The following is a 24,878-nucleotide window of genomic DNA, read 5'->3' as shown; positions in this document are numbered from 1 at the left end:
TGCTTTCACGGCTTTTTCCTTGGCAAGAAGCCTAACATCAGGCTGATTTACCTTCCCAGGGTTACTGTTAGGCTTAGGCCTAGGGCTAGGATTTTTGAAACTAGGAAGCCCTTAGCTCCAGGCACACTGCAGCTGTTCAAGGCATCCCAAGGGGAGTACAAAAGTGCAACAACATGGCAGCTTTCACAGCTTTTTCCTTGGCAAGAAGCCTAGCACCAGGCTGATTTACTTTCCCAGGGTTACTGTTAGGCTTAGGCCTAGGGCTAGGATTTTTGAAACTAGGAGGCCCTTAGCTCCAGGCACACTGCAGCTGTTCAAGGCATCCAAAGGGGAGTACAAAAGTGCAACAACATGGCTGCTTTCACAGCTTTTTCCTTGGCAAGAAGCCTAACACCAGGCTGATTTACTTTCCCAGGGTTACTGTTAGGCTTAGGCCTAGGGCTAGGATTTTTGAAACTAGGAAGCCCTTAGCTCCAGGCACACTGCAGCTTTTCAAGGCATCCCAAGGGGAGTACAAAAGTGCAACAACATGGCAGCTTTCACAGCTTTTTCCTTGGCACCATCCCTATACCTAGGCTGATTTATCTGCCTAGGGTTAGGGTTAGGGTTCAGCCTAGAGCTTGGATTTCTTTAACCAGGAAGCCCTGAGTTCCAGGCTTACTTCATCTGCCAAAGGCATCCCAAAGGGAGTGCAGAAGTGCCACAACATGGCTGCTTTCACGGCTTTTCCCTTAGGAAGAACCCTAATACCCGGCTGATTTACCTTCCTAGGGTTACTGTTAGGCTTAGGCCTAGGACTTTTAAAACCAGGAAGCCCTGGGCTCCAGGCACACTGCAGCTGTGAAAGGCATCCCAAGGGGAGCGCAAAAGTGACGCAACTTGGCTGCCACCACTGATATTTCCATGAGACCATCCCGAACCATAGGTTGATTTTCCTTCCTAGGGTTAAGGTTTGAGTTACGCCTAGGGTAAGGGTTCTATTAACCAGAAAGCCCTGAGTTCCAAGAACACAGCAGCTGCGAAGGACTAGCCAAGAAGAGCGCAAAAGTACCACAACATGCCTGCCTCCACAGCTTTTTCCTTGGGGACATGCCTAATTCCTGGCTGATTTGCCTTTCTCGTCTTAGGGTTGGGGTTCGGCCTAGGGCTAGGATTTTTAAAATCAGGAAGCCCTGAGTTCCAGGCACACTGGAGCTGTGAAAGGCATCCAAAAGGGAGTGCAAAAGTGCCACAACATGGCTGCTTTCACGGCTTTTTCCTTGGCAAGAAGCCTAACATCAGGCTGATTTACTTTCCCAGGGTTACTGTTAGGCTTAGGCCTAGGGCTAGGATTTTTGAAACTAGGAAGCCCTTAGCTCCAGGCACACTGCAGCTGTTCAAGGCATCCCAAGGGGAGTACAAAAGTGCAACAACATGGCAGCTTTCACAGCTTTTTCCTTGGCACCATCCCTATACCTAGGCTGATTTATCTGCCTAGGGTTAGGGTTAGGGTTCAGCCTAGGGCTTGGATTTTTTTAACCAGGAAGCCCTGAGTTCCAGGCTTACTTCATCTGCCAAAGGCATCCCAAAGGGAGTGCAGAAGTGCCACAACATGGCTGCTTTCACGGCTTTTACCTTGGCAAGAAGCCTAACATCAGGCTGATTTACTTTCCCAGGGTTACTGTTAGGCTTAGGCCTAGGGCTAGGATTTTTGAAACTAGGAAGCCCTTAGCTCCAGTCACACTGCAGCTGCGAAAGGCATCCAAAGCGGAGCGCAAAAGTGACGCAACTTGGCTGCCACCACTGATATTTCCATGAGACCATCCCGAACCATAGGCTGATTTTCCTTCCTAGGGTTAAGGTTTGAGTTACGCCTAGGGAAAGGGTTCTATTAACCAGAAAGCCCTGAGTTCCAAGAACACAGCAGCTGCGAAGGACTAGCCAAGAAGAGCGCAAAAGTACCACAACATGCCTGCCTCCACAGCTTTTTCCTTGGGGACATGCCTAATTCCTGGCTGATTTGCCTTTCTCGTCATAGGGTTGGGGTTCGGCCTAGGGCTAGGATTTTTAAAAGCAGGAAGCCCTGAGTTCCAGGCACACTGCAGCTGTGAAAGGCATCCAAAAGGGAGTGCAGAAGTGCCACAACATGGCTGCTTTCACGGCTTGTTCCTTGGCAAGACGCCTAACACCAGGCTGACTTACCTTCCCAGGGTTACTATTAGGCTTAGGCCTAGGGCTACGATTTTTAAAACTAGGAAGCCCTTAGCTCCAGGCACACTGCAGCTGTTCAAGGCATCCCAAGGGGAGTACAAAAGTGCAACAACATGGCAGCTTTCACAGCTTTTTCCTTGGCACCATCCCTATACCTAGGCTGATTTATCTGCCTAGGGTTAGGGTTAGGGTTCAGCCTAGGGCTTGAATTTCTTTAACCAGGAAGCCCTGAGTTCCAGGCTTACTTCATCTGCCAAAGGCATCCCAAAGGGAGTGCAGAAGTGCCACAACATGGCTGCTTTCACGGCTTTTCCCTTAGGAAGAACCCTAATACCCGGCTGATTTACCTTCCTAGGGTTACTGTTAGGCTTAGGCCTAGGACTTTTAAAACCAGGAAGCCCTGGGCTCCAGGCACACTGCAGCTGTGAAAGGCATCCCAAGGGGAGCGCAAAAGTGACGCAACTTGGCTGCCACCACTGATATTTCCATGAGACCATCCCGAACCATAGGTTGATTTTCCTTCCTAGGGTTAAGGTTTGAGTTACGCCTAGGGTAAGGGTCTATTAACCAGAAAGCCCTGAGTTCCAAGAACACAGCAGCTGCGAAGGACTAGCCAAGAAGAGCCCAAAAGTACCACAACATGCCTGCCTCCACAGCTTTTTCCTTGGGGACATGCCTAATTCCTGGCTGATTTGCCTTTCTCGTCATAGGGTTGCGGTTCGGCCTAGGGCCAGGATTTTTAAAAGCAGGAAGCCCTGAGTTCCAGGCACACTGCAGCTGTGAAAGGCATCCAAAAGGGAGTGCAAAAGTGCCACAACATGGCTGCTTTCACGGCTTTTTCCTTGGCAAGAAGCCTAACACCAGGCTGATTTACTTTCCCAGGGTTACTGTTAGGCTTAGGCCTAGGGCTAGGATTTTTGAAACTAGGAGGCCCTAAGCTCCAGGCACACTGCAGCTGTTCAAGGCATCCCAAGGGGAGTACAAAAGTGCAACAACATGGCAGCTTTCACAGCTTTTTCCTTGGCAAGAAGCCTAACACCAGGCTGATTTACTTTCCCAGGGTTACTGTTAGGCTTAGGCCTAGGGCTAGGATTTTTGAAACTAGGAAGCCCTTAGCTCCAGGCACACTGCAGCTGTTCAAGGCATCCCAAGGGGAGTACAAAAGTGCAACAACATGGCAGCTTTCACAGCTTTTTCCTTGGCACCATCCCTATACCTAGGCTGATTTATCTGCCTAGGGTTAGGGTTAGGGTTCAGCCTAGGGCTTGGATTTCTTTAACCAGGAAGCCCTGAGTTCCAGGCTTACTTCATCTGCCAAAGGCATCCCAAAGGGAGTGCAGAAGTGCCACAACATGGCTGCTTTCACGGCTTTTCCCTTAGGAAGAACCCTAATACCCGGCTGATTTACCTTCCTAGGGTTACTGTTATGCTTAGGCCTAGGACTTTTAAAACCAGGAAGCCCTGGGCTCCAGGCACACTGCAGCTGTGAAAGGCATCCCAAGGGGAGCGCAAAAGTGACGCAACTTGGCTGCCACCACTGATATTTCCATGAGACCATCCCGAACCATAGGTTGATTTTCCTTCCTAGGGTTAAGGTTTGAGTTACGCCTAGGGTAAGGGTCTATTAACCAGAAAGCCCTGAGTTCCAAGAACACAGCAGCTGCGAAGGACTACCCAAGAAGAGCGCAAAAGTACCACAACATGCCTGCCTCCACAGCTTTTTCCTTGGGGACATGCCTAATTCCTGGCTGATTTGCCTTTCTCGTCATAGGGTTGCGGTTCGGCCTAGGGCCAGGATTTTTAAAAGCAGGAAGCCCTGAGTTCCAGGCACACTGCAGCTGTGAAAGGCATCCAAAAGGGAGTGCAAAAGTGCCACAACATGGCTGCTTTCACGGCTTTTTCCTTGGCAAGAAGCCTAACACCAGGCTGATTTACTTTCCCAGGGTTACTGTTAGGCTTAGGCCTAGGGCTAGGATTTTTGAAACTAGGAGGCCCTTAGCTCCAGGCACACTGCAGCTGTTCAAGGCATCCCAAGGGGAGTACAAAAGTGCAACAACATGGCAGCTTTCACAGCTTTTTCCTTGGCAAGAAGCCTAACACCAGGCTGATTTACTTTCCCAGGGTTACTGTTAGGCTTAGGCCTAGGGCTAGGATTTTTGAAACTAGGAAGCCCTTAGCTCCAGGCACACTGCAGCTGTTCAAGGCATCCCAAGGGGAGTACAAAAGTGCAACAACATGGCAGCTTTCACAGCTTTTTCCTTGGCACCATCCCTATACCTAGGCTGATTTATCTGCCTAGGGTTAGGGTTAGGGTTCAGCCTAGGGCTTGGATTTCTTTAACCAGGAAGCCCTGAGTTCCAGGCTTACTTCATCTGCCAAAGGCATCCCAAAAAGAGTGCAGAAGTGCCACAACATGGCTGCTTTCACGGCTTTTTCCTTGGCAAGAAGCCTAACATAAGGCTGATTTACCTTCCCAGGGTTACTGTTAGGCTTAGGCCTAGGGCTAGGATTTTTGAAACTAGGAAGCCCTTAGCTCCAGGCACACTGCAGCTGTTCAAGGCATCCCAAGGGGACTACAAAAGTGCAACAACATGGCTGCTTTCACGGCTTTTCCCTTAGGAAGAACCCTAATACCCGGCTGATTTACCTTCCTAGGGTTACTGTTAGGCTTAGGCCTAGGACTTTTAAAACCAGGAAGCCCTGGGCTCCAGGCACACTGCAGCTGCGAAAGGCATCCAAAGGGGAGCGCAAAAGTGACGCAACTTGGCTGCCACCACTGATATTTCCATGAGACCATCCCGAACCATAGGTTGATTTTCCTTCCTAGGGTTAAGGTTTGAGTTACGCCTAGGGTAAGGGTTCTATTAACCAGAAAGCCCTGAGTTCCAAGAACACAGCAGCTGCGAAGGACTAGCCAAGAAGAGCGCAAAAGTACCACAACATGCCTGCCTCCACAGCTTTTTCCTTGGGGACATGCCTAATTCCTGGCTGATTTGCCTTTCTCATCATAGGGTTGGGGTTCGGCCTAGGGCTAGGATTTTTAAAATCAGGAAGCCCTGAGTTCCAGGCACACTGGAGCTGTGAAAGGCATCCAAAAGGGAGTGCAAAAGTGCCACAACATGGCTGCTTTCACGGCTTTTTCCTTGGCAAGACGCCTAACACCAGGCTGATTTACCTTCCCAGGGTTACTGTTAGGCTTAGGCCTAGGGCTAGGATTTTTAAAACTAGGAAGCCCTTAGCTCCAGGCACACTGCAGCTGTTCAAGGCATCCCAAGGGGAGTACAAAAGTGCAACAACATGGCAGCTTTCACAGCTTTTTCCTTGGCACCATCCCTATACCTAGGCTGATTTATCTGCCTAGGGTTAGGGTTAGGGTTCAGCCTAGGGCTTGGATTTCTTTAACCAGGAAGCCCTGAGTTCCAGGCTTACTTCATCTGCCAAAGGCATCCCAAAGGGAGTGCAGAAGTGCCACAACATGGCTGCTTTCACGGCTTTTTCCTTGGCAAGAAGCCTAACATCAGGCTGATTTACTTTCCCAGGGTTACTGTTAGGCTTAGGCCTAGGGCTAGGATTTTTGAAACTAGGAAGCCCTTAGCTCCAGGCACACTGCAGCTGTTCAAGGCATCCCAAGGGGAGTACAAAAGTGCAACAACATGGCAGCTTTCACAGCTTTTTCCTTGGCACCATCCCTATACCTAGGCTGATTTATCTGCCTAGGGTTAGGGTTAGGGTTCAGCCTAGGGCTTGAATTTTTTTTAACCAGGAAGCCCTGAGTTCCAGGCTTACTTCATCTGCCAAAGGCATCCCAAAGGGAGTGCAGAAGTGCCACAACATGGCTGCTTTCACGGCTTTTCCCTTAGGAAGAACCCTAATACCCGGCTGATTTACCTTCCTAGGGTTACTGTTAGGCTTAGGCCTAGGACTTTTAAAACCAGGAAGCCCTGGGCTCCAGGCACACTGCAGCTGCAAAAGGCATCCCAAGGGGAGCGCAAAAGTGACGCAACTTGGCTGCCACCACTGATATTTCCATGAGACCATCCCGAACCATAGGTTGATTTTCCTTCCTAGGGTTAAGGTTTGAGTTACGCCTAGGGTAAGGGTCTATTAACCAGAAAGCCCTGAGTTCCAAGAACACAGCAGCTGCGAAGGACTAGCCAAGAAGAGCGCAAAAGTACCACAACATGCCTGCCTCCACAGCTTTTTCCTTGGGGACATGCCTAATTCCTGGCTGATTTGCCTTTCTCGTCTTAGGGTTGCGGTTCGGCCTAGGGCTAGGATTTTTAAAAGCAGGAAGCCCTGAGTTCCAGGCACACTGCAGCTGTGAAAGGCATCCAAAAGGGAGTGCAAAAGTGCCACAACATGGCTGCTTTCACGGCTTTTTCCTTGGCAAGAAGCCTAACACCAGGCTGATTTGCCTTCCCAGGGTTACTGTTAGGCTTAGGCCTAGGGCTAGGATTTTTAAAACTAGGAAGCCCTGGGCTCCAGGCACACTGCAGCTGTTCAAGGCATCCCAAGGGGAGTACAAAAGTGCAACAACATGGCAGCTTTCACAGCTTTTTCCTTGGCACCATCCCTATACCTAGGCTGATTTATCTGCCTAGGGTTAGGGTTAGGGTTCAGCCTAGGGCTTGAATTTTTTTTAACCAGGAAGCCCTGAGTTCCAGGCTTACTTCATCTGCCAAAGGCATCCCAAAGGGAGTGCAGAAGTGCCACAACATGGCTGCTTTCACGGCTTTTCCCTTAGGAAGAACCCTAATACCCGGCTGATTTACCTTCCTAGGGTTACTGTTAGGCTTAGGCCTAGGACTTTTAAAACCAGGAAGCCCTTAGCTCCAGGCACACTGCAGCTGTGAAAGGCATCCCAAGGGCAGCGCAAAAGTGACGCAACTTGGCTGCCACCACTGATATTTCCATGAGACCATCCCGAACCATAGGATGATTTTCCTTCCTAGGGTTAAGGTTTGAGTTACGCCTAGGGTAAGGGTTCTATTAACCAGAAAGCCCTGAGTTCCAAGAACACAGCAGCTGCGAAGGACTAGCCAAGAAGAGCGCAAAAGTACCACAACATGCCTGCCTCCACAGCTTTTTCCTTGGGGACATGCCTAATTCCTGGCTGATTTGCCTTTCTCGTCTTAGGGTTGGGGTTCGGCCTAGGGCTAGGATTTTTAAAATCAGGAAGCCCTGAGTTCCAGGCACACTGGAGCTGTGAAAGGCATCCAAAAGGGAGTGCAAAAGTGCCACAACATGGCTGCTTTCACGGCTTTTTCCTTGGCAAGAAGCCTAACATCAGGCTGATTTACTTTCCCAGGGTTACTGTTAGGCTTAGGCCTAGGGCTAGGATTTTTGAAACTAGGAAGCCCTTAGCTCCAGGCACACTGCAGCTGTTCAAGGCATCCCAAGGGGAGTACAAAAGTGCAACAACATGGCAGCTTTCACAGCTTTTTCCTTGGCACCATCCCTATACCTAGGCTGATTTATCTGCCTAGGGTTAGGGTTAGGGTTCAGCCTAGGGCTTGGATTTTTTTAACCAGGAAGCCCTGAGTTCCAGGCTTACTTCATCTGCCAAAGGCATCCCAAAGGGAGTGCAGAAGTGCCACAACATGGCTGCTTTCACGGCTTTTACCTTGGCAAGAAGCCTAACATCAGGCTGATTTACTTTCCCAGGGTTACTGTTAGGCTTAGGCCTAGGGCTAGGATTTTTGAAACTAGGAAGCCCTTAGCTCCAGTCACACTGCAGCTGCGAAAGGCATCCAAAGCGGAGCGCAAAAGTGACGCAACTTGGCTGCCACCACTGATATTTCCATGAGACCATCCCGAACCATAGGCTGATTTTCCTTCCTAGGGTTAAGGTTTGAGTTACGCCTAGGGAAAGGGTTCTATTAACCAGAAAGCCCTGAGTTCCAAGAACACAGCAGCTGCGAAGGACTAGCCAAGAAGAGCGCAAAAGTACCACAACATGCCTGCCTCCACAGCTTTTTCCTTGGGGACATGCCTAATTCCTGGCTGATTTGCCTTTCTCGTCATAGGGTTGGGGTTCGGCCTAGGGCTAGGATTTTTAAAAGCAGGAAGCCCTGAGTTCCAGGCACACTGCAGCTGTGAAAGGCATCCAAAAGGGAGTGCAGAAGTGCCACAACATGGCTGCTTTCACGGCTTTTTCCTTGGCAAGACGCCTAACACCAGGCTGACTTACCTTCCCAGGGTTACTATTAGGCTTAGGCCTAGGGCTACGATTTTTAAAACTAGGAAGCCCTTAGCTCCAGGCACACTGCAGCTGTTCAAGGCATCCCAAGGGGAGTACAAAAGTGCAACAACATGGCAGCTTTCACAGCTTTTTCCTTGGCACCATCCCTATACCTAGGCTGATTTATCTGCCTAGGGTTAGGGTTAGGGTTCAGCCTAGGGCTTGAATTTCTTTAACCAGGAAGCCCTGAGTTCCAGGCTTACTTCATCTGCCAAAGGCATCCCAAAGGGAGTGCAGAAGTGCCACAACATGGCTGCTTTCACGGCTTTTCCCTTAGGAAGAACCCTAATACCCGGCTGATTTACCTTCCTAGGGTTACTGTTAGGCTTAGGCCTAGGACTTTTAAAACCAGGAAGCCCTGGGCTCCAGGCACACTGCAGCTGTGAAAGGCATCCCAAGGGGAGCGCAAAAGTGACGCAACTTGGCTGCCACCACTGATATTTCCATGAGACCATCCCGAACCATAGGTTGATTTTCCTTCCTAGGGTTAAGGTTTGAGTTACGCCTAGGGTAAGGGTCTATTAACCAGAAAGCCCTGAGTTCCAAGAACACAGCAGCTGCGAAGGACTAGCCAAGAAGAGCCCAAAAGTACCACAACATGCCTGCCTCCACAGCTTTTTCCTTGGGGACATGCCTAATTCCTGGCTGATTTGCCTTTCTCGTCATAGGGTTGCGGTTCGGCCTAGGGCCAGGATTTTTAAAAGCAGGAAGCCCTGAGTTCCAGGCACACTGCAGCTGTGAAAGGCATCCAAAAGGGAGTGCAAAAGTGCCACAACATGGCTGCTTTCACGGCTTTTTCCTTGGCAAGAAGCCTAACACCAGGCTGATTTACTTTCCCAGGGTTACTGTTAGGCTTAGGCCTAGGGCTAGGATTTTTGAAACTAGGAGGCCCTAAGCTCCAGGCACACTGCAGCTGTTCAAGGCATCCCAAGGGGAGTACAAAAGTGCAACAACATGGCAGCTTTCACAGCTTTTTCCTTGGCAAGAAGCCTAACACCAGGCTGATTTACTTTCCCAGGGTTACTGTTAGGCTTAGGCCTAGGGCTAGGATTTTTGAAACTAGGAAGCCCTTAGCTCCAGGCACACTGCAGCTGTTCAAGGCATCCCAAGGGGAGTACAAAAGTGCAACAACATGGCAGCTTTCACAGCTTTTTCCTTGGCACCATCCCTATACCTAGGCTGATTTATCTGCCTAGGGTTAGGGTTAGGGTTCAGCCTAGGGCTTGGATTTCTTTAACCAGGAAGCCCTGAGTTCCAGGCTTACTTCATCTGCCAAAGGCATCCCAAAGGGAGTGCAGAAGTGCCACAACATGGCTGCTTTCACGGCTTTTCCCTTAGGAAGAACCCTAATACCCGGCTGATTTACCTTCCTAGGGTTACTGTTATGCTTAGGCCTAGGACTTTTAAAACCAGGAAGCCCTGGGCTCCAGGCACACTGCAGCTGTGAAAGGCATCCCAAGGGGAGCGCAAAAGTGACGCAACTTGGCTGCCACCACTGATATTTCCATGAGACCATCCCGAACCATAGGTTGATTTTCCTTCCTAGGGTTAAGGTTTGAGTTACGCCTAGGGTAAGGGTCTATTAACCAGAAAGCCCTGAGTTCCAAGAACACAGCAGCTGCGAAGGACTACCCAAGAAGAGCGCAAAAGTACCACAACATGCCTGCCTCCACAGCTTTTTCCTTGGGGACATGCCTAATTCCTGGCTGATTTGCCTTTCTCGTCTTAGGGTTGCGGTTCGGCCTAGGGCCAGGATTTTTAAAAGCAGGAAGCCCTGAGTTCCAGGCACACTGCAGCTGTGAAAGGCATCCAAAAGGGAGTGCAAAAGTGCCACAACATGGCTGCTTTCACGGCTTTTTCCTTGGCAAGAAGCCTAACACCAGGCTGATTTACTTTCCCAGGGTTACTGTTAGGCTTAGGCCTAGGGCTAGGATTTTTGAAACTAGGAGGCCCTTAGCTCCAGGCACACTGCAGCTGTTCAAGGCATCCCAAGGGGAGTACAAAAGTGCAACAACATGGCAGCTTTCACAGCTTTTTCCTTGGCAAGAAGCCTAACACCAGGCTGATTTACTTTCCCAGGGTTACTGTTAGGCTTAGGCCTAGGGCTAGGATTTTTGAAACTAGGAAGCCCTTAGCTCCAGGCACACTGCAGCTGTTCAAGGCATCCCAAGGGGAGTACAAAAGTGCAACAACATGGCAGCTTTCACAGCTTTTTCCTTGGCACCATCCCTATACCTAGGCTGATTTATCTGCCTAGGGTTAGGGTTAGGGTTCAGCCTAGGGCTTGGATTTTTTTAACCAGGAAGCCCTGAGTTCCAGGCTTACTTCATCTGCCAAAGGCATCCCAAAGGGAGTGCAGAAGTGCCACAACATGGCTGCTTTCACGGCTTTTTCCTTGGCAAGAAGCCTAACATCAGGCTGATTTACTTTCCCAGGGTTACTGTTAGGCTTAGGCCTAGGGCTAGGATTTTTGAAACTAGGAAGCCCTTAGCTCCAGGCACACTGCAGCTGTTCAAGGCATCCCAAGGGGAGTACAAAAGTGCAACAACATGGCAGCTTTCACAGCTTTTTCCTTGGCACCATCCCTATACCTGGGCTGATTTATCTGCCTAGGGTTAGGGTTAGGGTTCAGCCTAGGGCTTGAATTTTTTTTACCAGGAAGCCCTGAGTTCCAGGCTTACTTCATCTGCCAAAGGCATCCCAAAGGGAGTGCAGAAGTGCCACAACATGGCTGCTTTCACGGCTTTTCCCTTAGGAAGAACCCTAATACCCGGCTGATTTACCTTCCTAGGGTTACTGTTAGGCTTAGGCCTAGGACTTTTAAAACCAGGAAGCCCTGGGCTCCAGGCACACTGCAGCTGCGAAAGGCATCCAAAGGGGAGCGCAAAAGTGACGCAACTTGGCTGCCACCACTGATATTTCCATGAGACCATCCCGAACCATAGGCTGATTTTCCTTCCTAGGGTTAAGGTTTGAGTTACGCCTAGGGTAAGGGTTCTATTAACCAGAAAGCCCTGAGTTCCAAGAACACAGCAGCTGCGAAGGACTAGCCAAGAAGAGCGCAAAAGTACCACAACATGCCTGCCTCCACAGCTTTTTCCCTGGGGACATGCCTAATTCCTGGCTGATTTGCCTTTCTCGTCATAGGGTTGGGGTTCGGCCTAGGGCTAGGATTTTTAAAAGCAGGAAGCCCTGAGTTCCAGGCACACTGGAGCTGTGAAAGGCATCCAAAAGGGAGTGCAGAAGTGCCACAACATGGCTGCTTTCACGGCTTGTTCCTTGGCAAGACGCCTAACACCAGGCTGACTTACCTTCCCAGGGTTACTATTAGGCTTAGGCCTAGGGCTAGGATTTTTAAAACTAGGAAGCCCTTAGCTCCAGGCACACTGCAGCTGTTCAAGGCATCCCAAGGGGAGTACAAAAGTGCAACAACATGGCAGCTTTCACAGCTTTTTCCTTGGCACCATCCCTATACCTAGGCTGATTTATCTGCCTAGGGTTAGGGTTAGGGTTCAGCCTAGGGCTTGGATTTCTTTAACCAGGAAGCCCTGAGTTCCAGGCTTACTTCATCTGCCAAAGGCATCCCAAAGGGAGTGCAGAAGTGCCACAACATGGCTGCTTTCACGGCTTTTCCCTTAGGAAGAACCCTAATACCCGGCTGATTTACCTTCCTAGGGTTACTGTTAGGCTTAGGCCTAGGACTTTTAAAACCAGGAAGCCCTGGGCTCCAGGCACACTGCAGCTGCAAAAGGCATCCCAAGGAGAGCGCAAAAGTGACGCAACTTGGCTGCCACCACTGATATTTCCATGAGACCATCCCGAACCATAGGCTGATTTTCCTTCCTAGGGTTAAGGTTTGAGTTACGCCTAGGGTAAGGGTTCTATTAACCAGAAAGCCCTGAGTTCCAAGAACACAGCAGCTGCGAAGGACTAGCCAAGAAGAGCGCAAAAGTACCACAACATGCCTGCCTCCACAGCTTTTTCCTTGGGGACATGCCTAATTCCTGGCTGATTTGCCTTTCTCGTCATAGGGTTGGGGTTCGGCCTAGGGCTAGGATTTTTAAAAGCAGGAAGCCCTGAGTTCCAGGCACACTGGAGCTGTGAAAGGCATCCAAAAGGGAGTGCAGAAGTGCCACAACATGGCTGCTTTCACGGCTTGTTCCTTGGCAAGACGCCTAACACCAGGCTGACTTACCTTCCCAGGGTTACTATTAGGCTTAGGCCTAGGGCTAGGATTTTTAAAACTAGGAAGCCCTTAGCTCCAGGCACACTGCAGCTGTTCAAGGCATCCCAAGGGGAGTACAAAAGTGCAACAACATGGCAGCTTTCACAGCTTTTTCCTTGGCACCATCCCTATACCTAGGCTGATTTATCTGCCTAGGGTTAGGGTTAGGGTTCAGCCTAGGGCTTGGATTTCTTTAACCAGGAAGCCCTGAGTTCCAGGCTTACTTCATCTGCCAAAGGCATCCCAAAGGGAGTGCAGAAGTGCCACAACATGGCTGCTTTCACGGCTTTTTCCTTGGCAAGAAGCCTAACATCAGGCTGATTTACTTTCCCAGGGTTACTGTTAGGCTTAGGCCTAGGGCTAGGATTTTTGAAACTAGGAAGCCCTTAGCTCCAGGCACACTGCAGCTGTTCAAGGCATCCCAAGGGGAGTACAAAAGTGCAACAACATGGCAGCTTTCACAGCTTTTTCCTTGGCACCATCCCTATACCTGGGCTGATTTATCTGCCTAGGGTTAGGGTTAGGGTTCAGCCTAGGGCTTGAATTTTTTTTACCAGGAAGCCCTGAGTTCCAGGCTTACTTCATCTGCCAAAGGCATCCCAAAGGGAGTGCAGAAGTGCCACAACATGGCTGCTTTCACGGCTTTTCCCTTAGGAAGAACCCTAATACCCGGCTGATTTACCTTCCTAGGGTTACTGTTAGGCTTAGGCCTAGGACTTTTAAAACCAGGAAGCCCTGGGCTCCAGGCACACTGCAGCTGCAAAAGGCATCCCAAGGGGAGCGCAAAAGTGACGCAACTTGGCTGCCACCACTGATATTTCCATGAGACCATCCCGAACCATAGGCTGATTTTCCTTCCTAGGGTTAAGGTTTGAGTTACGCCTAGGGTAAGGGTTCTATTAACCAGAAAGCCCTGAGTTCCAAGAACACAGCAGCTGCGAAGGACTAGCCAAGAAGAGCGCAAAAGTACCACAACATGCCTGCCTCCACAGCTTTTTCCTTGGGGACATGCCTAATTCCTGGCTGATTTGCCTTTCTCGTCATAGGGTTGGGGTTCGGCCTAGGGCTAGGATTTTTAAAAGCAGGAAGCCCTGAGTTCCAGGCACACTGGAGCTGTGAAAGGCATCCAAAAGGGAGTGCAAAAGTGCCACAACATGGCTGTTTCACGGCTTGTTCCTTGGCAAGACGCCTAACACCAGGCTGACATACCTTCCCAGGGTTACTATTAGGCTTAGGCCTAGGGCTAGGATTTTTAAAACTAGGAAGCCCTTAGCTCCAGGCACACTGCAGCTGTTCAAGGCATCCCAAGGGGAGTACAAAAGTGCAACAACATGGCAGCTTTCACAGCTTTTTCCTTGGCACCATCCCTATACCTAGGCTGATTTATCTGCCTAGGGTTAGGGTTAGGGTTCAGCCTAGGGCTTGAATTTCTTTAACCAGGAAGCCCTGAGTTCCAGGCTTACTTCATCTGCCAAAGGCATCCCAAAGGGAGTGCAGAAGTGCCACAACATGGCTGCTTTCACGGCTTTTCCCTTAGGAAGAACCCTAATACCCGGCTGATTTACCTTCCTAGGGTTACTGTTAGGCTTAGGCCTAGGACTTTTAAAACCAGGAAGCCCTGGGCTCCAGGCACACTGCAGCTGCAAAAGGCATCCCAAGGGGAGCGCAAAAGTGACGCAACTTGGCTGCCACCACTGATATTTCCATGAGACCATCCCGAACCATAGGTTGATTTTCCTTCCTAGGGTTAAGGTTTGAGTTACGCCTAGGGTAAGGGTCTATTAACCAGAAAGCCCTGAGTTCCAAGAACACAGCAGCTGCGAAGGACTAGCCAAGAAGAGCGCAAAAGTACCACAACATGCCTGCCTCCACAGCTTTTTCCTTGGGGACATGCCTAATTCCTGGCTGATTTGCCTTTCTCGTCTTAGGGTTGGGGTTCGGCCTAGGGCTAGGATTGTTAAAAGCAGGAAGCCCTGAGTTCCAGGCACACTGGAGCTGTGAAAGGCATCCAAAAGGGAGTGCAAAAGTGCCACAACATGGCTGCTTTCACGGCTTTTTCCTTGGCAAGAAGCCTAACACCAGGCTGATTTGCCTTCCCAGGGTTACTGTTAGGCTTAGGCCTAGGGCTAGGATTTTTGAAACTAGGAAGCCCTGGGCTCCAGGCACACTGCAGCTGTTCAAGGCATCCCAAGGGGAGTACAAAAGTGCAACAACATGGCAGCTTTCACAGCTTTTTCCTTGGCACCATCCCTATACCTAGGCTGATTTATCTGCCTAGGGTTAGGGTTAGGCTTCAGCCTAGGGCTTGAATTTTTTTTAACCAGGAAGCCCTGAGTTCCAGGCTTACTTCATCTGCCAAAGGCATCCCAAAGGGAGTGCAGAAGTGCCACAACATGGCTGCTTTCACGGCTTTTCCCTTAGGAAGAACCCTAATACCCGGCTGATTTACCTTCCTAGGGTTACTGTTAGGCTTAGGCCTAGGACTTTTAAAACCAGGAAGCCCTGGGCTCCAGGCACACTGCAGCTGCAAAAGGCATCCCAAGGAGAGCGCAAAAGTGACGCAACTTGGCTGCCACCACTGATATTTCCATGAGACCATCCCGAACCATAGGCTGATTTTCCTTCCTAGGGTTAAGGTTTGAGTTACGCCTAGGGTAAGGGTTCTATTAACCAGCAAGCCCTGAGTTCCAAGAACACAGCAGCTGCGAAGGACTAGCCAAGAAGAGCGCAAAAGTACCACAACATGCCTGCCTCCACAGCTTTTTCCTTGGGGACATGCCTAATTCCTGGCTGATTTGCCTTTCTCGTCTTAGGGTTGGGGTTCGGCCTAGGGCTAGGATTTTTAAAATCAGGAAGCCCTGAGTTCCAGGCACACTGGAGCTGTGAAAGGCATCCAAAAGGGAGTGCAAAAGTGCCACAACATGGCTGTTTCACGGCTTTTTCCTTGGCAAGAAGCCTAACATCAGGCTGATTTACTTTCCCAGGGTTACTGTTAGGCTTAGGCCTAGGGCTAGGATTTTTGAAACTAGGAAGCCCTTAGCTCCAGGCACACTGCAGCTGTTCAAGGCATCCCAAGGGGAGTACAAAAGTGCAACAACATGGCAGCTTTCACAGCTTTTTCCTTGGCACCATCCCTATACCTAGGCTGATTTATCTGCCTAGGGTTAGGGTTAGGGTTCAGCCTAGGGCTTGGATTTCTTTAACCAGGAAGCCCTGAGTTCCAGGCTTACTTCATCTGCCAAAGGCATCCCAAAGGGAGTGCAGAAGTGCCACAACATGGCTGCTTTCACGGCTTTTTCCTTGGCAAGAAGCCTAACATCAGGCTGATTTACTTTCCCAGGGTTACTGTTAGGCTTAGGCCTAGGGCTAGGATTTTTGAAACTAGGAAGCCCTTAGCTCCAGGCACACTGCAGCTGTTCAAGGCATCCCAAGGGGAGTACAAAAGTGCAACAACATGGCAGCTTTCACAGCTTTTTCCTTGGCACCATCCCTATACCTGGGCTGATTTATCTGCCTAGGGTTAGGGTTAGGGTTCAGCCTAGGGCTTGAATTTTTTTTACCAGGAAGCCCTGAGTTCCAGGCTTACTTCATCTGCCAAAGGCATCCCAAAGGGAGTGCAGAAGTGCCACAACATGGCTGCTTTCACGGCTTTTCCCTTAGGAAGAACCCTAATACCCGGCTGATTTACCTTCCTAGGGTTACTGTTAGGCTTAGGCCTAGGACTTTTAAAACCAGGAAGCCCTGGGCTCCAGGCACACTGCAGCTGCGAAAGGCATCCCAAGGGGAGCGCAAAAGTGACGCAACTTGGCTGCCACCACTGATATTTCCATGAGACCATCCCGAACCATAGGCTGATTTTCCTTCCTAGGGTTAAGGTTTGAGTTACGCCTAGGGTAAGGGTTCTATTAACCAGAAAGCCCTGAGTTCCAAGAACACAGCAGCTGCGAAGGACTAGCCAAGAAGAGCGCAAAAGTACCACAACATGCCTGCCTCCACAGCTTTTTCCTTGGGGACATGCCTAATTCCTGGCTGATTTGCCTTTCTCGTCATAGGGTTGGGGTTCGGCCTAGGGCTAGGATTTTTAAAAGCAGGAAGCCCTGAGTTCCAGGCACACTGGAGCTGTGAAAGGCATCCAAAAGGGAGTGCAGAAGTGCCACAACATGGCTGCTTTCACGGCTTGTTCCTTGGCAAGACGCCTAACACCAGGCTGACTTACCTTCCCAGGGTTACTATTAGGCTTAGGCCTAGGGCTAGGATTTTTAAAACTAGGAAGCCCTTAGCTCCAGGCACACTGCAGCTGTTCAAGGCATCCCAAGGGGAGTACAAAAGTGCAACAACATGGCAGCTTTCACAGCTTTTTCCTTGGCACCATCCCTATACCTAGGCTGATTTATCTGCCTAGGGTTAGGGTTAGGGTTCAGCCTAGGGCTTGAATTTCTTTAACCAGGAAGCCCTGAGTTCCAGGCTTACTTCATCTGCCAAAGGCATCCCAAAGGGAGTGCAGAAGTGCCACAACATGGCTGCTTTCACGGCTTTTCCCTTAGGAAGAACCCTAATACCCGGCTGATTTACCTTCCTAGGGTTACTGTTAGGCTTAGGCCTAGGACTTTTAAAACCAGGAAGCCCTGGGCTCCAGGCACACTGCAGCTGCAAAAGGCATCCCAAGGGGAGCGCAAAAGTGACGCAACTTGGCTGCCACCACTGATATTTCCATGAGACCATCCCGAACCATAGGTTGATTTTCCTTCCTAGGGTTAAGGTTTGAGTTACGCCTAGGGTAAGGGTCTATTAACCAGAAAGCCCTGAGTTCCAAGAACACAGCAGCTGCGAAGGACTAGCCAAGAAGAGCGCAAAAGTACCACAACATGCCTGCCTCCACAGCTTTTTCCTTGGGGACATGCCTAATTCCTGGCTGATTTGCCTTTCTCGTCTTAGGGTTGGGGTTCGGCCTAGGGCTAGGATTTTTAAAAGCAGGAAGCCCTGAGTTCCAGGCACACTGGAGCTGTGAAAGGCATCCAAAAGCGAGTGCAAAAGTGCCACAACATGGCTGCTTTCACGGCTTTTTCCTTGGCAAGAAGCCTAACATCAGGCTGATTTACCTTCCCAGGGTTACTGTTAGGCTTAGGCCTAGGGCTAGGATTTTTGAAACTAGGAAGCCCTTAGCTCCAGGCACACTGCAGCTGTTCAAGGCATCCCAAGGGGAGTACAAAAGTGCAACAACATGGCAGCTTTCACAGCTTTTTCCTTGGCAAGAAGCCTAGCACCAGGCTGATTTACTTTCCCAGGGTTACTGTTAGGCTTAGGCCTAGGGCTAGGATTTTTGAAACTAGGAGGCCCTTAGCTCCAGGCACACTGCAGCTGTTCAAGGCATCCAAAGGGGAGTACAAAAGTGCAACAACATGGCTGCTTTCACAGCTTTTTCCTTGGCAAGAAGCCTAACACCAGGCTGATTTACTTTCCCAGGGTTACTGTTAGGCTTAGGCCTAGGGCTAGGATTTTTGAAACTAGGAAGCCCTTAGCTCCAGGCACACTGCAGCTTTTCAAGGCATCCCAAGGGGAGTACAAAAGTGCAACAACATGGCAGCTTTCACAGCTTTTTCCTTGGCACCATCCCTATACCTAGGCTGATTTATCTGCCTAGGGTTAGGGTTAGGGTTCAGCCTAGAGCTTGGATTTCTTTAACCAGGAAGCCCTGAGTTCCAGGCTTACTTCATCTGCCAAAGGCATCCCAAAGGGAGTGCAGAAGTGCCACAACATGGCTGCTTTCACGGCTTTTCCCTTAGGAAGAACCCTAATACCCGGCTGATTTACCTTCCTAGGGTTACTGTTAGGCTTAGGCCTAGGACTTTTAAAACCAGGAAGCCCTGGGCTCCAGGCACACTGCAGCTGTGAAAGGCATCCCAAGGGGAGCGCAAAAGTGACGCAACTTGGCTGCCACCACTGATATTTCCATGAGACCATCCCGAACCATAGGTTGATTTTCCTTCCTAGGGTTAAGGTTTGAGTTACGCCTAGGGTAAGGGTTCTATTAACCAGAAAGCCCTGAGTTCCAAGAACACAGCAGCTGCGAAGGACTAGCCAAGAAGAGCGCAAAAGTACCACAACATGCCTGCCTCCACAGCTTTTTCCTTGGGGACATGCCTAATTCCTGGCTGATTTGCCTTTCTCGTCTTAGGGTTGGGGTTCGGCCTAGGGCTAGGATTTTTAAAATCAGGAAGCCCTGAGTTCCAGGCACACTGGAGCTGTGAAAGGCATCCAAAAGGGAGTGCAAAAGTGCCACAACATGGCTGCTTTCACGGCTTTTTCCTTGGCAAGAAGCCTAACATCAGGCTGATTTACTTTCCCAGGGTTACTGTTAGGCTTAGGCCTAGGGCTAGGATTTTTGAAACTAGGAAGCCCTTAGCTCCAGGCACACTGCAGCTGTTCAAGGCATCCCAAGGGGAGTACAAAAGTGCAACAACATGGCAGCTTTCACAGCTTTTTCCTTGGCACCATCCCTATACCTAGGCTGATTTATCTGCCTAGGGTTAGGGTTAGGGTTCAGCCTAGGGCTTGGATTTTTTTAACCAGGAAGCCCTGAGTTCCAGGCTTACTTCATCTGCCAAAGGCATCCCAAAGGGAGTGCAGAAGTGCCACAACATGGCTGCTTTCACGGCTTTTACCTTGGCAAGAAGCCTAACATCAGGCTGATTTACTTTCCCAGGGTTACTGTTAGGCTTAGGCCTAGGGCTAGGATTTTTGAAACTAGGAAGCCCTTAGCTCCAGTCACACTGCAGCTGCGAAAGGCATCCAAAGCGGAGCGCAAAAGTGACGCAACTTGGCTGCCACCACTGATATTTCCATGAGACCATCCCGAACCATAGGCTGATTTTCCTTCCTAGGGTTAAGGTTTGAGTTACGCCTAGGGAAAGGGTTCTATTAACCAGAAAGCCCTGAGTTCCAAGAACACAGCAGCTGCGAAGGACTAGCCAAGAAGAGCGCAAAAGTACCACAACATGCCTGCCTCCACAGCTTTTTCCTTGGGGACATGCCTAATTCCTGGCTGATTTGCCTTTCTCGTCATAGGGTTGGGGTTCGGCCTAGGGCTAGGATTTTTAAAAGCAGGAAGCCCTGAGTTCCAGGCACACTGCAGCTGTGAAAGGCATCCAAAAGGGAGTGCAGAAGTGCCACAACATGGCTGCTTTCACGGCTTGTTCCTTGGCAAGACGCCTAACACCAGGCTGACTTACCTTCCCAGGGTTACTATTAGGCTTAGGCCTAGGGCTACGATTTTTAAAACTAGGAAGCCCTTAGCTCCAGGCACACTGCAGCTGTTCAAGGCATCCCAAGGGGAGTACAAAAGTGCAACAACATGGCAGCTTTCACAGCTTTTTCCTTGGCACCATCCCTATACCTAGGCTGATTTATCTGCCTAGGGTTAGGGTTAGGGTTCAGCCTAGGGCTTGAATTTCTTTAACCAGGAAGCCCTGAGTTCCAGGCTTACTTCATCTGCCAAAGGCATCCCAAAGGGAGTGCAGAAGTGCCACAACATGGCTGCTTTCACGGCTTTTCCCTTAGGAAGAACCCTAATACCCGGCTGATTTACCTTCCTAGGGTTACTGTTAGGCTTAGGCCTAGGACTTTTAAAACCAGGAAGCCCTGGGCTCCAGGCACACTGCAGCTGTGAAAGGCATCCCAAGGGGAGCGCAAAAGTGACGCAACTTGGCTGCCACCACTGATATTTCCATGAGACCATCCCGAACCATAGGTTGATTTTCCTTCCTAGGGTTAAGGTTTGAGTTACGCCTAGGGTAAGGGTCTATTAACCAGAAAGCCCTGAGTTCCAAGAACACAGCAGCTGCGAAGGACTAGCCAAGAAGAGCCCAAAAGTACCACAACATGCCTGCCTCCACAGCTTTTTCCTTGGGGACATGCCTAATTCCTGGCTGATTTGCCTTTCTCGTCATAGGGTTGCGGTTCGGCCTAGGGCCAGGATTTTTAAAAGCAGGAAGCCCTGAGTTCCAGGCACACTGCAGCTGTGAAAGGCATCCAAAAGGGAGTGCAAAAGTGCCACAACATGGCTGCTTTCACGGCTTTTTCCTTGGCAAGAAGCCTAACACCAGGCTGATTTACTTTCCCAGGGTTACTGTTAGGCTTAGGCCTAGGGCTAGGATTTTTGAAACTAGGAGGCCCTAAGCTCCAGGCACACTGCAGCTGTTCAAGGCATCCCAAGGGGAGTACAAAAGTGCAACAACATGGCAGCTTTCACAGCTTTTTCCTTGGCAAGAAGCCTAACACCAGGCTGATTTACTTTCCCAGGGTTACTGTTAGGCTTAGGCCTAGGGCTAGGATTTTTGAAACTAGGAAGCCCTTAGCTCCAGGCACACTGCAGCTGTTCAAGGCATCCCAAGGGGAGTACAAAAGTGCAACAACATGGCAGCTTTCACAGCTTTTTCCTTGGCACCATCCCTATACCTAGGCTGATTTATCTGCCTAGGGTTAGGGTTAGGGTTCAGCCTAGGGCTTGGATTTCTTTAACCAGGAAGCCCTGAGTTCCAGGCTTACTTCATCTGCCAAAGGCATCCCAAAGGGAGTGCAGAAGTGCCACAACATGGCTGCTTTCACGGCTTTTCCCTTAGGAAGAACCCTAATACCCGGCTGATTTACCTTCCTAGGGTTACTGTTATGCTTAGGCCTAGGACTTTTAAAACCAGGAAGCCCTGGGCTCCAGGCACACTGCAGCTGTGAAAGGCATCCCAAGGGGAGCGCAAAAGTGACGCAACTTGGCTGCCACCACTGATATTTCCATGAGACCATCCCGAACCATAGGTTGATTTTCCTTCCTAGGGTTAAGGTTTGAGTTACGCCTAGGGTAAGGGTCTATTAACCAGAAAGCCCTGAGTTCCAAGAACACAGCAGCTGCGAAGGACTACCCAAGAAGAGCGCAAAAGTACCACAACATGCCTGCCTCCACAGCTTTTTCCTTGGGGACATGCCTAATTCCTGGCTGATTTGCCTTTCTCGTCATAGGGTTGCGGTTCGGCCTAGGGCCAGGATTTTTAAAAGCAGGAAGCCCTGAGTTCCAGGCACACTGCAGCTGTGAAAGGCATCCAAAAGGGAGTGCAAAAGTGCCACAACATGGCTGCTTTCACGGCTTTTTCCTTGGCAAGAAGCCTAACACCAGGCTGATTTACTTTCCCAGGGTTACTGTTAGGCTTAGGCCTAGGGCTAGGATTTTTGAAACTAGGAGGCCCTTAGCTCCAGGCACACTGCAGCTGTTCAAGGCATCCCAAGGGGAGTACAAAAGTGCAACAACATGGCAGCTTTCACAGCTTTTTCCTTGGCAAGAAGCCTAACACCAGGCTGATTTACTTTCCCAGGGTTACTGTTAGGCTTAGGCCTAGGGCTAGGATTTTTGAAACTAGGAAGCCCTTAGCTCCAGGCACACTGCAGCTGTTCAAGGCATCCCAAGGGGAGTACAAAAGTGCAACAACATGGCAGCTTTCACAGCTTTTTCCTTGGCACCATCCCTATACCTAGGCTGATTTATCTGCCTAGGGTTAGGGTTAGGGTTCAGCCTAGGGCTTGGATTTCTTTAACCAGGAAGCCCTGAGTTCCAGGCTTACTTCATCTGCCAAAGGCATCCCAAAAAGAGTGCAGAAGTGCCACAACATGGCTGCTTTCACGGCTTTTTCCTTGGCAAGAAGCCTAACATAAGGCTGATTTACCTTCCCAGGGTTACTGTTAGGCTTAGGCCTAGGGCTAGGATTTTTGAAACTAGGAAGCCCTTAGCTCCAGGCACACTGCAGCTGTTCAAGGCATCCCAAGGGGACTACAAAAGTGCAACAACATGGCTGCTTTCACGGCTTTTCCCTTAGGAAGAACCCTAATACCCGGCTGATTTACCTTCCTAGGGTTACTGTTAGGCTTAGGCCTAGGACTTTTAAAACCAGGAAGCCCTGGGCTCCAGGCACACTGCAGCTGCGAAAGGCATCCAAAGGGGAGCGCAAAAGTGACGCAACTTGGCTGCCACCACTGATATTTCCATGAGACCATCCCGAACCATAGGTTGATTTTCCTTCCTAGGGTTAAGGTTTGAGTTACGCCTAGGGTAAGGGTTCTATTAACCAGAAAGCCCTGAGTTCCAAGAACACAGCAGCTGCGAAGGACTAGCCAAGAAGAGCGCAAAAGTACCACAACATGCCTGCCTCCACAGCTTTTTCCTTGGGGACATGCCTAATTCCTGGCTGATTTGCCTTTCTCATCATAGGGTTGGGGTTCGGCCTAGGGCTAGGATTTTTAAAATCAGGAAGCCCTGAGTTCCAGGCACACTGGAGCTGTGAAAGGCATCCAAAAGGGAGTGCAAAAGTGCCACAACATGGCTGCTTTCACGGCTTTTTCCTTGGCAAGACGCCTAACACCAGGCTGATTTACCTTCCCAGGGTTACTGTTAGGCTTAGGCCTAGGGCTAGGATTTTTAAAACTAGGAAGCCCTTAGCTCCAGGCACACTGCAGCTGTTCAAGGCATCCCAAGGGGAGTACAAAAGTGCAACAACATGGCAGCTTTCACAGCTTTTTCCTTGGCACCATCCCTATACCTAGGCTGATTTATCTGCCTAGGGTTAGGGTTAGGGTTCAGCCTAGGGCTTGGATTTCTTTAACCAGGAAGCCCTGAGTTCCAGGCTTACTTCATCTGCCAAAGGCATCCCAAAGGGAGTGCAGAAGTGCCACAACATGGCTGCTTTCACGGCTTTTTCCTTGGCAAGAAGCCTAACATCAGGCTGATTTACTTTCCCAGGGTTACTGTTAGGCTTAGGCCTAGGGCTAGGATTTTTGAAACTAGGAAGCCCTTAGCTCCAGGCACACTGCAGCTGTTCAAGGCATCCCAAGGGGAGTACAAAAGTGCAACAACATGGCAGCTTTCACAGCTTTTTCCTTGGCACCATCCCTATACCTAGGCTGATTTATCTGCCTAGGGTTAGGGTTAGGGTTCAGCCTAGGGCTTGAATTTTTTTTAACCAGGAAGCCCTGAGTTCCAGGCTTACTTCATCTGCCAAAGGCATCCCAAAGGGAGTGCAGAAGTGCCACAACATGGCTGCTTTCACGGCTTTTCCCTTAGGAAGAACCCTAATACCCGGCTGATTTACCTTCCTAGGGTTACTGTTAGGCTTAGGCCTAGGACTTTTAAAACCAGGAAGCCCTGGGCTCCAGGCACACTGCAGCTGCAAAAGGCATCCCAAGGGGAGCGCAAAAGTGACGCAACTTGGCTGCCACCACTGATATTTCCATGAGACCATCCCGAACCATAGGTTGATTTTCCTTCCTAGGGTTAAGGTTTGAGTTACGCCTAGGGTAAGGGTCTATTAACCAGAAAGCCCTGAGTTCCAAGAACACAGCAGCTGCGAAGGACTAGCCAAGAAGAGCGCAAAAGTACCACAACATGCCTGCCTCCACAGCTTTTTCCTTGGGGACATGCCTAATTCCTGGCTGATTTGCCTTTCTCGTCTTAGGGTTGCGGTTCGGCCTAGGGCTAGGATTTTTAAAAGCAGGAAGCCCTGAGTTCCAGGCACACTGCAGCTGTGAAAGGCATCCAAAAGGGAGTGCAAAAGTGCCACAACATGGCTGCTTTCACGGCTTTTTCCTTGGCAAGAAGCCTAACACCAGGCTGATTTGCCTTCCCAGGGTTACTGTTAGGCTTAGGCCTAGGGCTAGGATTTTTAAAACTAGGAAGCCCTGGGCTCCAGGCACACTGCAGCTGTTCAAGGCATCCCAAGGGGAGTACAAAAGTGCAACAACATGGCAGCTTTCACAGCTTTTTCCTTGGCACCATCCCTATACCTAGGCTGATTTATCTGCCTAGGGTTAGGGTTAGGGTTCAGCCTAGGGCTTGAATTTTTTTTAACCAGGAAGCCCTGAGTTCCAGGCTTACTTCATCTGCCAAAGGCATCCCAAAGGGAGTGCAGAAGTGCCACAACATGGCTGCTTTCACGGCTTTTCCCTTAGGAAGAACCCTAATACCCGGCTGATTTACCTTCCTAGGGTTACTGTTAGGCTTAGGCCTAGGACTTTTAAAACCAGGAAGCCCTTAGCTCCAGGCACACTGCAGCTGTGAAAGGCATCCCAAGGGCAGCGCAAAAGTGACGCAACTTGGCTGCCACCACTGATATTTCCATGAGACCATCCCGAACCATAGGATGATTTTCCTTCCTAGGGTTAAGGTTTGAGTTACGCCTAGGGTAAGGG

This window comes from Ammospiza caudacuta, chromosome 10 (genome assembly GCF_027887145.1).
Source record: "Ammospiza caudacuta isolate bAmmCau1 chromosome 10, bAmmCau1.pri, whole genome shotgun sequence".
In the NCBI taxonomy this organism is placed as follows: domain Eukaryota; kingdom Metazoa; phylum Chordata; class Aves; order Passeriformes; family Passerellidae; genus Ammospiza; species Ammospiza caudacuta.
This window is presented reverse-complemented; position numbering follows the sequence as displayed.